Raw genomic sequence first — 13795 nt, 5'->3', positions numbered from 1 at the left:
CTTAGAGTAATTTTTCTCTTTGAAGCCCTTTACTGTCCTCTGAAGTAAAATGTTGTTGAAATAGAGCAAAATCATGACTGCCATCAGATTCAAGTTTACAGTATGTACCAGAGTATCATCACATGTCCTGTAGTTCTGCTGTAAGGAGTACAAAGATGAATAATCCACAGCCTCACATCAAAGAGTTTACAATCATTGCTAGTCTGCTTTCATGTTTGTAATTTACTTAGGGCAAAATAAGTACATAGGTAGCAGTAACAATGACATAACAAGAATAGAGTAGCTTTTCACTTTTGTGTCCTTACTTTCCGGTACACTGCCAGGTAGATTGTACAGATTGAGGGAAAGGTGCTGTCACAGATGGTTTCTGGGGGCTGAGAAGAAGGGGAAGAGCTCACTTGTATGAAGAACTGAGGGAAGACTTCAGAGGACGTGGCTGTGGAGATGAGGGTCAGTAAGATGTCAGTAGGTGAAGGATGGATGGGAACAGTCATCAGAATAGAAGAGGTAGAAAGTGTGAGCAGTGAGCCAGCCCAAGTCAGAAAATATGCATGCTCCAGTTTGACCAAAACTCACTGTTCTGTTAGGGAAATATTTGGACAGAGCTAGAAAACTAGATGGATTGCCCCCACCCCTAAATACCAGATCCCTATTTGATTTCACAGAGTGTGAGAATAGGAGAAAAGGAAAGAGAAATGACATTTATTGAGTCCCTACTGTGTGTTAAGAACTTTGATAGTTACTATAATATCCCATTCCTCAAGTCAGTATTGTATGTATGGTATTTTCTATCCCCATGTTAAAAATGAGGGAACCAATCATTAGCTATTGATTGTAGGATAAATTGCATTAGGGGCAAGGCTTGACATGGGGAGGAGCTAGAGTTGGGTACTGAAGAGATAAAGAAATCCTGGTAACTTCAGAGGAATTAGAAAGATGATGTGATCAAGAGAAACTGCAAAATGTAGAATCCAAAGATTTTGGGGTTTGAGTTTGAAGATTGAGAGAGAAAAAAGGTAAAAGAAATTTACTGTGGGTTTTTTGTTTGTTTGTTTTTGAGAGAGGGTCTCCTTGTGTATTTCAAGCTCTATGTATTTTCAGGCTAGCATTGAACTCACTAGCCCAGGCTGGCCATAAACATGCAGCATTTCTCCTGCATCTGCCTCCCAAGTGCTGGGATTACAGGCATGCACCACCACGCCTGTCTAGAGGAGCTTTATTTTAGACATATCCAGGGAGAGATGTCCATGAGAGGTTGAAAGTTGAGCACTGGAGCTAAGGTGATATCTGGAAGCTAAAAGTGTAAATTGGTTCTCATTTACATAAAAATGATCATTGAAATGGCATCAGCAAATAAAAGTTCAAAGAATGACAGTGAGGAAAAGCAGGAGTGTCTTTCAAGAAATTCACTTAGTTTTGGGATCTCTACAAGGGGTCTCTGTGGCAGAGAGAGGTAGGCATAAACATAGGTCAGTGAGGTAGGAAGACAATTGGTTAAGTATGCTGCTGTCTTCTAAGCCTAAAGGCTATGTGGAAAGTGTCCTGACAGAGGCCAGATTATATAAATAAGGCTTGAGAGAATGGCAAGAAACTGTGGTATGATCTCTGTGGTTCTCAAGAGGGCCTGTGACATATTTAGAAAGGCAAAAGGGCAGTTTGGGCTGTCATGTGACTGGGGCATGCTGCTTGGCTAAAGTCTAGCAAAGAACAAGAAATGTCCATGACCTGCCCTCCTTTTCAGTCCTCCCACATGCTGCTTTTGGTTCTTAGTGCCACTGTATCTCTTTCTTATTTATCTTATTTATTATCTCTCTCTAGATTGTTAGGTCAGGAGGGCAAAAATATTTATCTGATTGACTCACTGCCATTTCCAGTACCTGCAACACTGTCCCATAGTAAGGGCTTCAGTGAATAATTGATCAGTAAATACATGGAAATTATAATGATCTGAATAGCCATCTTTCAGTATACTATGAACTTATTAAATGGAGCTACATCATCTTTGTATTCTAACAATGTGTTGGCAAAGTGTAGCTGATAATGTGTTTTATTTACATCAGTATCAGAAGGGCAGTAATAGAGATTTTGATTCAATTGAGCTGAGTTTTAAGTTTCTGTTCTTACTAATTTTACCCTAATTAAACGTCCAAACCTCTCTAAGCCTCATTTTCCTTAGCTGGAGTGGAATAAACTGGTACCTATGTTATAAGGCTACTGAGAGCATTAAAGGTATAGCACGTGTTAGAATGGCTGATGTTGTATTTACACCCGATAGACAGCTGGTGTTTGCAGTCTTCCCTTTGTGTAACCTGGAGTAAGTTACTTGACTTGACTGAATCTCAGTATTTTCATCTCTGAAAGGGGAAAATTAATCTCATTTGGTATTGGGAGGAACTGGGGAAATACCACACGCAAAGGAAGATCAGAAGCACAGTCACACTCTGTTCTTTTTGTGTAGTGGCTCAGAGCAGACCCTAGAACCAGACTGCTGAATTCAAATCCTGACCCTTTTTCTTACTAGCTTTACTTGACCTCTGCCTCCGTTCCCATGTCTGTACAGTGGAAGGAAAAACAGTACTGGCCCTATAGGGTTATTATGAGAAAAATAGATAATGAACCTAGCATATGGTAACCACTATATGTGTTCAAGAAATTATTCTTTATCTCCCCCCCACTGCCCCACCCCGTTTAGCCTGTAAATGGTTTTAATCTGGTGTGAACTGAGAAGGATGACTTAATTATAAATAGGGCTCTTTCTAATGAAGTTGTTCATGCTTAAAGGGGAAAATATAGAGCCACAAAAATTATAAAATCTCCTTTCATGGTTTGTCCTGGTTAAAGTAGCTGTGATCTTGATTCTTCTACACTGCAGTGAAAAAGATACTCTGGCTTCCATTCTGGTCTATATCCACTCAACAGCAGTGGCAACTTGGTTTGGATCTTGTGTCTGGATAATCTTTTGTCATTTGGAAATCTGCCTCCATTTCCCTGCTCCCTGTTCTGCCAGCTGGTCTCCAGGAATGGTTGGGAATGTAGTGTTAGTAGAAACCAGGAAGAAAGCAGCAAAATTGGAGGAACAGGTGGTGAATAGCTGGCCAGTCTGGTAACCTTCCCCTCTAGTGGGGTGGGGGTAGGGTTGGTGTTCTTTACTAGCAAAACTCTTCAGTGTATTCCTTGTTTCCCTCAATTCTTCAGTCCTATGAAAGGTAAGAGCTCTGTATGTAAAGAACTATGGAGTTGGTTACATCACTGAGAACTTGGCTAGATCTTTATTCATGTCTGAAACAGATTAACAGAAGTAGCAGCTTGAGATCAACAGATTCAGCTTCCATTCTTATAGCAAGCTACTGTTGCAAAATCTGAGGTGTGTGGTGACATCCTCTTTCTGTTCGAAGAGGTTCTACTGGATCTACTCTTCTTAATTCATGGTCACCCCAAATCTCTCTCCCACCCTCACCCTGTGCTGGCCTGCTAAGCTCTGGTGCCAACTCCTATTGATTATAGTGATTGCCTGGAGTGCCATGTTGAGGAGAACTGAGAGGCCACATACAGGCTTTGGAGTGATTAATTAGAAAAGTCTGCTGTGCAAGGGTAGAGGAGGTAACTGCAGCATATGTATCATGCATGCATTTATTGAGCTTTATGGACACACGATGGGGCACAACCTTGAGGGACTCACAGTCTCATTTCATGTCTGTGTATTTTTAATCTTTTAATTAGTATATCTATCTGTTTATTCCACAGTAAAATAGAAGTAAATTTAAAATCATTTATTATGTTGGCTTATATAAGAATTACTTATGTTTGAGATTTATTACTTGCTTAAAAGTTACCAGTCTAAATTAGTCTTTGTTCTCTTATTAAATAAATAAATGGTTCACCAAGTTTTTTTTTTTTGGTACCGGGGATCGAACTCGGGTCCTTGTGCTTGTGCAGCAGGCGGCAAAACCACTGAGCTAAATCCCCGGCTGAACCAAGCTTTTTATGAGTTTCTCTTACTTAGCTGATATATAATTTTAATCTTCTGTTTTGTAAGTTTTACCTATAATACTACAAAATTCTGGAGTATTTTCATTTCCTCCCTCCTCCCCCCAACCTGAGATTGAACTCAGGACCTCACACATGACAGGCAGGGTCGGCCCCACTGAGCTACATACCCAGCCCCTTTTCACTTCTTGAAATGTTGTTAAATGAACCAATTGAAACTTGAGCACACACTAAGTAGTTGTAAGGGACTTGGAGGTTATAATCACGATAGGTACAGCTTTGTGTGTGTTACCCTTTAGCTTCTCTTCTTCTGGGCCACAGATAATCCTTAGTCTTACTGCTGAAGTCCAAAGATATTTCTTCTATTTTGTTTTGTTTTGTTCTTGTGAATCAGTAAGTAAGTCTTCCCTGTTTTGGCAGGTGACAAGGAACACTTTTATTGAGGCAATAATAAGAATGTTAAAGCTATAAGCAAAGTTTTGGATAACAGGACAGTTCTGACATTGCCTAACTAAAGAATATATAGATTCTTTGTGCTAGTTCATGTGCAACTGAGGTTTTGTTCATGAAATCTTTTCCTATGACATTGTCTTCAAGAGTTCTACCTGACCTCTCTTCCAGCTGGTTTAGTGTTTCTATTTTAATATTTAGATCTTTAATCCATTTTGATTTTAGTTTAGTGCATGGTGAGAGATACAGGTCTAGTTTTAATCTTTGGCAAGTTGAAGCCCAATTTTTCCAGCACCATTTATTAAAGAGGCTATCTTTCCTCCAGTGAGGGTGTTTGGCTCCTTTGTCAAAGATGAGGTGACTGAGTGTCTGGAGTTGTTTCTGCATCTTCTAATCTGTTCCACTGGTCCTCAGGTCTGTTTCTTTGCCAGTACCATGCAGTTTTTAATCACAGTAGCTTTGTAGTGTAGTTTCAAGTTGGGGATTGTGATACCCCCTGCCTTGTCTTTGTTGCCTATTACTGCTTTTGCTATTCTAGATTTCTTCTTGTTCCAAATGAATTTTTGGATTGTTTTCTCAAGGTCAGTGAACTTGAGGCCATGCTCTTAAGTGAAATAAATAGGATACACATGTGTAAATATCGAATAGTTTCTCTGGTGTGAGAAACTGAAAGGAACAAATAAGGAACAAAACGTATAATAAATAATGTGAAATAGGAAGAAAAGATGCAAAGGGAAAGGGGAAGTGGGAGGGGTAGGGGAAAGGAATAAATATGAGAAAAGGAAACAAAGTCTTTGTAACTAGGGAGGGGTGGAGGGGTTGAAGGGAGGGCAGGGGAATGGGGAAAAAAATAAGAACTAAGATATATCATGTAAAGGTACAAATTCCCAATAATGAATGTTAGCATATTGTATACCTATAATATATAGATCAGACTTTTAAAAATATGATGTACATAACAAAAATTTACCATTTGAACCATTTTAAAATGTACAGTTCTATAGCTGTACATTCTAATATTGAATGTATTCACATTGTTGTACAACCGAACCAACATACACCTCCGATTTGCTTTCATTTTCCCTAACTAAAACTCCATTAAACCTGACACTCCATTTCTCTTCTTCCTGCTCACTGGCAACCATCATTCTCATTTCTGCCTCCATGAATTTGACTCTTTTGATACTGTATATAAAAGGAACTATACAATATTTGCCTTTGTGTTACTGGCATATTTCACTCAGCATAATATCTTCACATTTCATCCATATTGTAGCGTGTGTCAAAAATTCCTTTTTACAGCCAAATAATGTTCCATCTTATACACATGCCACATTTTTGTTTTTTAATTCACTCACTGGCTATTGTGAGTACTGCAACTATGAATATATGTGTATTTTTATCTATTCATATTCATTTCAGTTCTTTTGGGTTTGTATACAAAAGTGGAAATGCTGGATTATAGTTTTTTAAAAGCTATCATGCCATTTTCCTCAGTGGGTGCCCCATTTTACATGCCACCCAGCAATGCACAAAGGTTCTAATTTTGCCACATCTTCACTGTTACTTGTCATTTTCTACTCTGGTAATAGCAATTCTTATGGGTAAGATGTAATAACTTGCTATGATTTTGATTTGTATTCCCCTAATGATTGGTGATTTTGCCATTTCCTTTTTAGGGAAATGTCACCCAAGTTCTTTGCTCATTTTTCAATCAGGTTTTTGTTTTTATTGTCAATTTGTAAGTGTTCTTTATATATTTGGATATCAATCACTTATGAAATGTAGGATTGACCAATATTTTTTCCATCCTGTGGGTTACATTTAGGTCTTTGAATCATTTTGATTCAAACATATGGATTCAGATGTTTGTTTGTGTAAGTTAAGAATCCAACTTTTTTGCAGGAGGATATTTAGTTTCATCCACACCATTTGTTAAAAAAACTATCCTTTCCCTATTGAACTGTCTTGGCACTTTTGTCAAAAATCATTTGATCATCTATGTAAGGGTTTATTTCCAGGCAGTATTTGACTTTGTAAGGTTAGAAATAGAGCCTCATCAGTTCTCACTAATACTGCATTAGCTTCCTAATGATTCTCCCTAATTTAAGTATCATTTCTGATATATTTTTTCTGTGGCATTTGTGATAACACTTTGTAAGTTTTGCCTGCTTTTTTGTTATGGATCCCTGGGTACCTAGTGTCTTACATGTCATTTGTATTGAACAACTATTTTTTGAATGAAATTAATTAGAAGTAAAGAAGAAAAACTGAAAGATACCAGAAAAAAAATTTTAGAAAACGCTTTTCCATTATTATAAACTATTGCCATGACTTGTGGAGCTTTAGGGAAAGCTTTCTTTTTTTCAATAATGCCATTTGCCCTCTTTTCTACTGTAACTGCAATTGTTACTACCCTCTGACTAAAAAGGATAAATAATTTTAACAATATTTTAAGAGGAAGGAGAGAAGAAGGAGAAGGCGAAAGAAGGTGAGGGGAAGGTGAGAGAAATCAACCTTTTTGGAAAGTATTTTAACAAATGACACTTGAAGTTGAGTCAGAATTGGCTTGGGGTGCTAAGAAATGGTGATATACTGTGAGATGCAGTCTCATAGGCAGATGTAAAACACATGTTCCTTAGCACCTTTTGTCACAAGTGCCTCTCATTTGGAACAGATGAATAATTATTTGCTTCACAATATAGCATCTTCACAAAGAGTAGATTTTGGTCTAACTTTGACAATTTTATTTGTATGGCCAAATTTGTGAATAAATGAAATGAAAACTTACATTTGATCTTCATTAAAACAGGTTCTCAAGTCATAAGAGTTTAATATCCATGACCTGTGTGAGACAGTTAGATGAGTAAGCCAATTTCTTTCTGTGCTATAATATTATTGTGTGGTTGGTGCTCTCTCTTAGTTCTTTTTGAGACAAGTGAATACAAGGGAAGTGGAGAACAACAGTTAAAAGAGCAAATCATATTAACCCACGTGTGTTAAGGATGGCCAAAGATCAGTAAGGCATCAGTCAGTTGGTCACAGGACTCTGTTGCAGCTCTTATGTTCTTGACACCGAATTCTCTCTCATATTTCAAAGATGCAGTATAATCTAGTCTCATCTTTGGTTTTTGACTTAACATTTCAGGAGTTTTCTTCCTTAAATAATACATGATAAATGCTAGGTACTTGAAAAGTCTAACTTCTCAAAATGGTATTCAAACCTGGGAGTTTGAAATGGATGATTTTGAGAGTCTCAGACCTAGATAGCCTTCACTTTCTTTTTATCCTCAAGACTTCACAAATCCATTTAATCATAGAAGCTGTCAGAGACTTATTAGGGAATAATACCATTCTCAGAGGGCTGGAGTATTCAATAAATCCAATTCTTGTGGTATATAATCATCTTTTGAGTCTTCTGCATTTCTAGAAGGCCAAAACATGTAAGATTTAAATAATGATAGGCTATTAAAGTTCTCATTCTTGATAACAGATCATTTAATTTCAGTTTTAACCTAGCGGTACTGTAGTGACTTAACAGTAAGTGAACCTTTTAAAGACACCTTACCTAGAGTGCTTACATATGCACTAATTAGGAAGAATATGATGCTGTAGTTTGAAACCTCTCTAAAATCCTTGAATGAAGTACAAATACTGAGATGGAAATATGTAGTGTGCTATTTGTGTGTTATTTCATAGAGTGGTGACTTGGCAGTCATATTTAGAAGTGATTGCGCTCTATAGTCCTTCTCCTCAGCCCTCTTTTGTGTGGGTATAATCTGCTGTAGTAGTGTCATAGACATTTATACACTGCTGTTTGCATAAACCTTTTATTAGAAATAACCCAACAAAATAGCACTCTCTGCTAGCTTAGTACAGTTGGGTCTTTTCTAAGGCTCATTTGCCCACATATCAGAAGAATGGAATCTCTGCCTAATGTTGGTAGGATGTTATCCACAAACAGAGTATTCAGATTTTTCTTATGTCCTTGGCTTACCTTGGAGACTAGGGGCCCAAGAGACATAATTGTATACAGACCTATGCCTACTGGAAACAGCAGATGGCCACTACTACATCTCGTGTTATCTTCTTATTGGTGAAACATTCTTCATTGCATTTAAAAATGTATTTAACAAATAGATTAGCTTCTATGACATTTTGGTAAGTTTTTACAACCTGATATTTATAATATATAATTTCAATGCTGATGGGCTTTTAGTTAGTATTATAAACGACTTAAGTATTTGTCCACACTACAACTTGTTGAACAAGTCACCTGTGCTTTATTTTTAATCATGTGAAAAAATTTAAATTTGTGGTCAGGGCCGGGGATTTAGCCCAGTGGTTCTGCCGCCTGCCTGGCAAGCTCAAGGACCCGAGTTCAATCCCCAGTACCATAAAAAATAATGAAGAAAGAAATAAATTTGTGGTCAGAGAGCATAAAGAAATCTTTTTAAGTTGGATGTGGTGACGCATGCCTGTACTATCAACATCCTGGAAGGCTGAGGCAGGAGAATTGCAAGTTCAAGTCTGATCTATGCAGGTTAGTGACTTAGTGAGACTCTGATTTAAAATGAAAACTAAAAAAGCTGGGGTTGTAGTTCAGTATAAAGGCCCTGGGTTTAATCCTCAATACTATTTTTTTAAAAAGAAATCTTTGTAAATTAAAGATTTGATATAATAGACTGAATTCTTTTGAATGCTTATTTTTAAATGGTAAAAGCAACATTATTAAAAGTTTGATAATTAGAATGGAAATGATACGTAGTCCTGTCCACCTTAACCCAACTGTCAGTGTTTTACTTATTCTCTTCCACTTTTTCTTTTTTTGTGTGGGTGATTAAGTTTTTCACTTTTTCTTTAAAGCTCAAAATGCAGATAATTTTCTTTTGTTGACATATCCTATATATAAATGCAAATCAAATTTTACTCTGAGGCCATGCTCTTTCCTCCCTGTAAAGTGGCCCTTTCAAAGGAAATTTTTTTATATTGCTACATAATCTTTTTTAAGGATAAAGAAATGTCAGTACAAAAGGTTTGACCACAGTATATATGGGAGCAGTGCAAGGCTAGTTGCTGCTAAGGATGCAGAAGGCTGAAAGGTACCATCTTTACCCTGCCCTCTGATAACACTAACAAAGAGAACCATATGCGTAGCTCAGATCCACTTCCATTATCTCCCTATCTTAAAGCCATTCTGCCCCATAACAAAAACTTAACCATAAATTAAAAATCTGTCATAAATACAATGTTGGGGATTATGAGGAATGTGTACACCAGGGAGTAGAGAATCTTGAAGACCCATTTTAGAATTCTGTTTACTCCAGGCTCACAAGTGGAAACAGTTCAAATGCCCATCAACAAGAGAGTGGATAAACAAACTTGTAAATTCATGTAATATAATATTATTAGCAATAAAAAATAAAGGAATTATTAATATGTGTAGCAATGTGGATGAGTCTTTAAAACTTTATACTGAAAGAAACCAGGACTAAAGAACATTTACCATATGATTCTATCTATTTAAAGTTGTAGAGAAAGTAAAACTAATGCCTGATAATCAGAACATAGTAGCCATTTAGCGAGAGAAGTGGAGATTTTCGAGAATGGTACAAAGCAAAGTTTTCTCTTGTTAGGAGTGTGGATTCCACAACTGTGTTCATTTGTCTCAACTCTTTAACTTTACTCTTAAGATCTGTATATTGCACTGAATATAAATTGTTTATTAATTTGAAAATAAAACATTATTTTTTTGAAACCTTGTTTGACCTTTCACCATCTGGATTAAGAAACAAACCAGGATTGTAATACAACCACCATCATAAAATGTTAAAGCTAGAAACAGCTTTACACATTGTCTTGTCTAATCCTCTCATAAACACTACTTACTGCCTTGGTGAAGAAAAAAATTTAAAATTGCTAATGATAAAATCTGCTGTAGCCACCTTCTGCACTCAGGAGGAAAGTTATGCGATTTTACCAATTTGTGCATGCAGCAGAAAATACGACAGAGGGACAGATTTGCTAACAGCAATACATCTTGAAGTGTAAGCACAGAATCTGGATCAAGACATTTTACTTAGATGTGTTTGGCAGAAGACATTTTCTTACCATGAATGATCTGATCAGAGAAGAAACGCACGTTATTTTGCTGTTTCCGAGGGCCTGGCTGAGAAATAATTTGTCAAAAGCTCCATTGTGGTTAATAAAGGACATGTGGTGTTAGTGTTTGAGTTTCTGTGACCTCACCCTTCCTCTGTGGAAATGATCTATATAAGGTTTCATGACCTTGTGAGCAGAAAAAGAACGTATAGTATTTGCATAGATGGATTTCACAAACTTCCCCCCAGCAGTTTTTATACTAGTTTTTAAAAAGTTTTCTCTCACATAGGTGGACCATTGCATTAATTTCATGATGTCCTGTCTGATGATTGACTTGCAGTTTTAAGTATATAATGAAAATAGGTAGCTGTTAAAATCACTGTACCTTTGAAAGGTCTTTAAATAATTACTTCAGTTATGTTCTAAAGTGTTTATTTGTGCTGTGGCTTTTTATTATTAGGTGTTGTCATGGGCTGGCATTTTCAGTTTTTAAATTTATTTTCTTAGTCTCTAAAGCATTTTATTTTCTAGTTTGATTTCTTTGCTCAGATACTTCCTTATGGAAACTTGCATTCCTTGATTCCTTGCTAATCATTTCAGGTGCTTAGAAGTTAAGTTTATCTTCCATAGTGGCCAAGGTTCCTTTCATGGCTTAAAATGACTTTTGTAATACCCACTTTATCCTACCTGAGATATTTGCATATTGAGTGGTTAAAATAGTTAAGAGTTTTGGAACTACAATTGTCAAATTCTTTCAAATCCTGAGAAATTACATTTTTGTATAGATAAATTTTATGTGATAATGGTAATTCCTTCTGTTGGTTTGCTTCTTTAACAATTCCTGGTTTTTCTATATTCAAGACTGCAGCGTTTACTTATGAATAATGCAGTGTATGTAAAAAGATTCTGTGAGATCTCCTGGTATTAAAATAATTCTTCTTTAAAATAACTACACATGAAAGAACAAATACTGTATGATTTCACTATGAGGTAGCTAAAGTAGTAAAATTCATAGAAACAAAGTAGAATAGTGTTTGTAAGAGGCTTGGAGGGAGGAGGAAAATGCAGGGTTGTTTAAGGGGTATAGTTTATGTTTTGCAAGATGAAAAAGTTCAAGAGATCTACTGCACAACAATGTGAATGCACTTAGCGCTATTGAGCTGCACACTAAAAAATGGTTAAGATGGTAAATTTGATGTGTATTTTGCCATGTTTTAAACTTAAACATATGTATTAAAATATCTATTCTACTTTTGAGTTGAGGAAACTAGTTACAACCAAGAAATATAAACTATAGTTTAAATCTGTAAAACTATTAAATTTCAGATTAAAATTCTTTCTTTTCATCTCATGTATTTGTTTTCCCCATTGCGTGTTGTGTAACAGTGTGGGCAACTCCTTATCACTTCTTTTTCTTCACCTTCAGCTACCCAGCACTCTTAAAATTAAAACTTCTTCCCAAAATTGCTTGCTTGATGGATTAAAAACAAATTTTAATATGAAACAAAGATTTGCATATTACCCTAGTTTAATCATTATGCGGTGTACACATGAATCAAAACATTACATTGTACCACATGAAGGTTACATTTATGGGTCAGTAAAAAAAATGAAATAGGTCATAACCAGAGATATTTTAGGCATATGAAATAATCTGTCTCTTTCTCAAGAACTTCTACCTGTTGCTTAGGCACATTTAAGAAAATATTATGGAGCAACCAGTGTGTCAGGCTCTGTGCTAGTGTTTCTAAGTATGTTTTGAGAGTTGATTATTTGTCAGAAATAGATAAAATTGAGCAGACTCAACTTTTTAAGATTTTTTTTTTTTTTTTTTTTTTTTACCATGGGACACTTTTCTTCTTGCAACAACTTATAAATTACTTAGGGAGGATATATTCCTAATAAGATTACATTTTGGTGTTAAAAATCCATGCTTACATGTGCTTTACTGACACAGGGAATTAATTCCCTGCATGTGAATAGCTATAATGTCACCGAAGTGTTCATTATGCTAGGTTTGTCAGATTTATATCGTGGGGACAAAGCTCAAGAGAGAACGAGAGAGTGCATATTTCCATCTAACTGTCCTACTTCTCAGTGCTGTGTTTAGAGGAAGTGTTCATGGCCAGCGTGCTGCATCTAGTGAAGAAAAGACTGCATCAGAATGTTTGTTTTGAGCATTTACTTTTACCAGCAGATCTAGAAATTGTATTTATATTTTAGAATATACCTTCTTGTTTATTATGAGCATTCCATAGAGTAAATAATTTTAGACATGCTTGTGTGTGTACGTTTCATGCACGTGTGAGACTGAGACTGTGTGCGTGTTTGTGAGAGAGAAAGAGAGAGGAAAAAGACATCCCCTTAATAGCAGGAGGGGTAGAAGCTTACTCAGTCTATTATCAAAGCTCTGCTAATGTAGCTTCTGAGTCATGTGACTGCAGAAAAGGCTATTATCTCAATGAAAAGGAAACCGGTTTTTAGAGCAAGCAGTAGAATAGAAGCAGGAAGAATTTTCGAGTGTTCCACCATGCTGGATTGTCAAAGGGGGATCTGTCTGTGATCAGCAGCTAAAAAAGGATTTGTGTGGCTAGTTTGTCAGCTATCGTTGCAAGCAAACGATAGAGGAGATGAGCAGCGGGGTGCTCAGCATGTGCTTGGTCTTACATCAAGACATAATGTGGGTTTGGGTTAATAGAGATTTATCTCTGAGGCAATACATTTATTGCTAATTGGCGAGGGTTGTAGTCTCTATTGAGGAGAGATGTATGGTATTTGTATTTACATCACTGGTGAAGATAAAGAGACCTGCTGAGCTCTCACTTGAACTGCAGAGGCCGTGGACAATTACAAGGTGTGTTTCAGAAGTGCTGTGACTTAATATTATTTGGTAATGTTCTGGGAATTCTGTGTGCTTGTGGATTGGGTGTACGTGCATTTTCCAAGGGGGAGCTGAGCATGACAACCAGGCAGTGATAATGTTCTTAGGAACAGATAGATACAGTGTGACCCAAATTGATTCTGTGGTCCTTATTTCTTTTGTGTTTGCTTAGTGTTTAAAGATTACTTGCAGTTTATGTGGCCAGTTTCATGCTTGTTTTTAGGAATGTTTTGACAAACATTTTCTAAAATTCAGAAGAATCTTTTACATCTTTAAGATGCAAATCTTTACTAAGGGGGATAGATATAATAACTATTAGCTTTATATTTGTATATCCATGTTTATTTTTTATTGCCCTTTTGTAATTCCAATTTT

The 13795-nt window shown here is 36.4% G+C and overlaps 1 protein-coding gene across 17 annotated transcripts in view; it reads left to right on the top strand.

Moving 5' to 3' along the window:
- Ncoa2 (nuclear receptor coactivator 2) overlaps positions 1-13795 on the top strand; it is a 279931-nt gene that overhangs the window by 130661 nt on the left and 135475 nt on the right. Inside the window, exon 1 of one of the 17 annotated variants that reach the window (XM_087190447.1) lies at positions 12429-13393. The exons of the other annotated variants lie outside the window; for them this stretch is intronic. The gene's annotated coding sequence lies outside the window, so the exon portion shown is untranslated. Of the gene's footprint in view, positions 1-12428; positions 13394-13795 lie in introns of those variants that run through there. 17 annotated transcript variants of the gene reach the window in all.

Source organism: Heterocephalus glaber, unplaced genomic scaffold (genome assembly GCF_053883595.1).
Source record: "Heterocephalus glaber isolate CG9 unplaced genomic scaffold, H.glaber_assembly_v1.0 deba00001553, whole genome shotgun sequence".
NCBI classification, from domain to species: Eukaryota; Metazoa; Chordata; class Mammalia; order Rodentia; family Bathyergidae; genus Heterocephalus; species Heterocephalus glaber.
The sequence above is the reverse complement of the archived record's forward strand: the minus strand, read 5'-3'. Positions and strand labels throughout refer to the sequence as shown.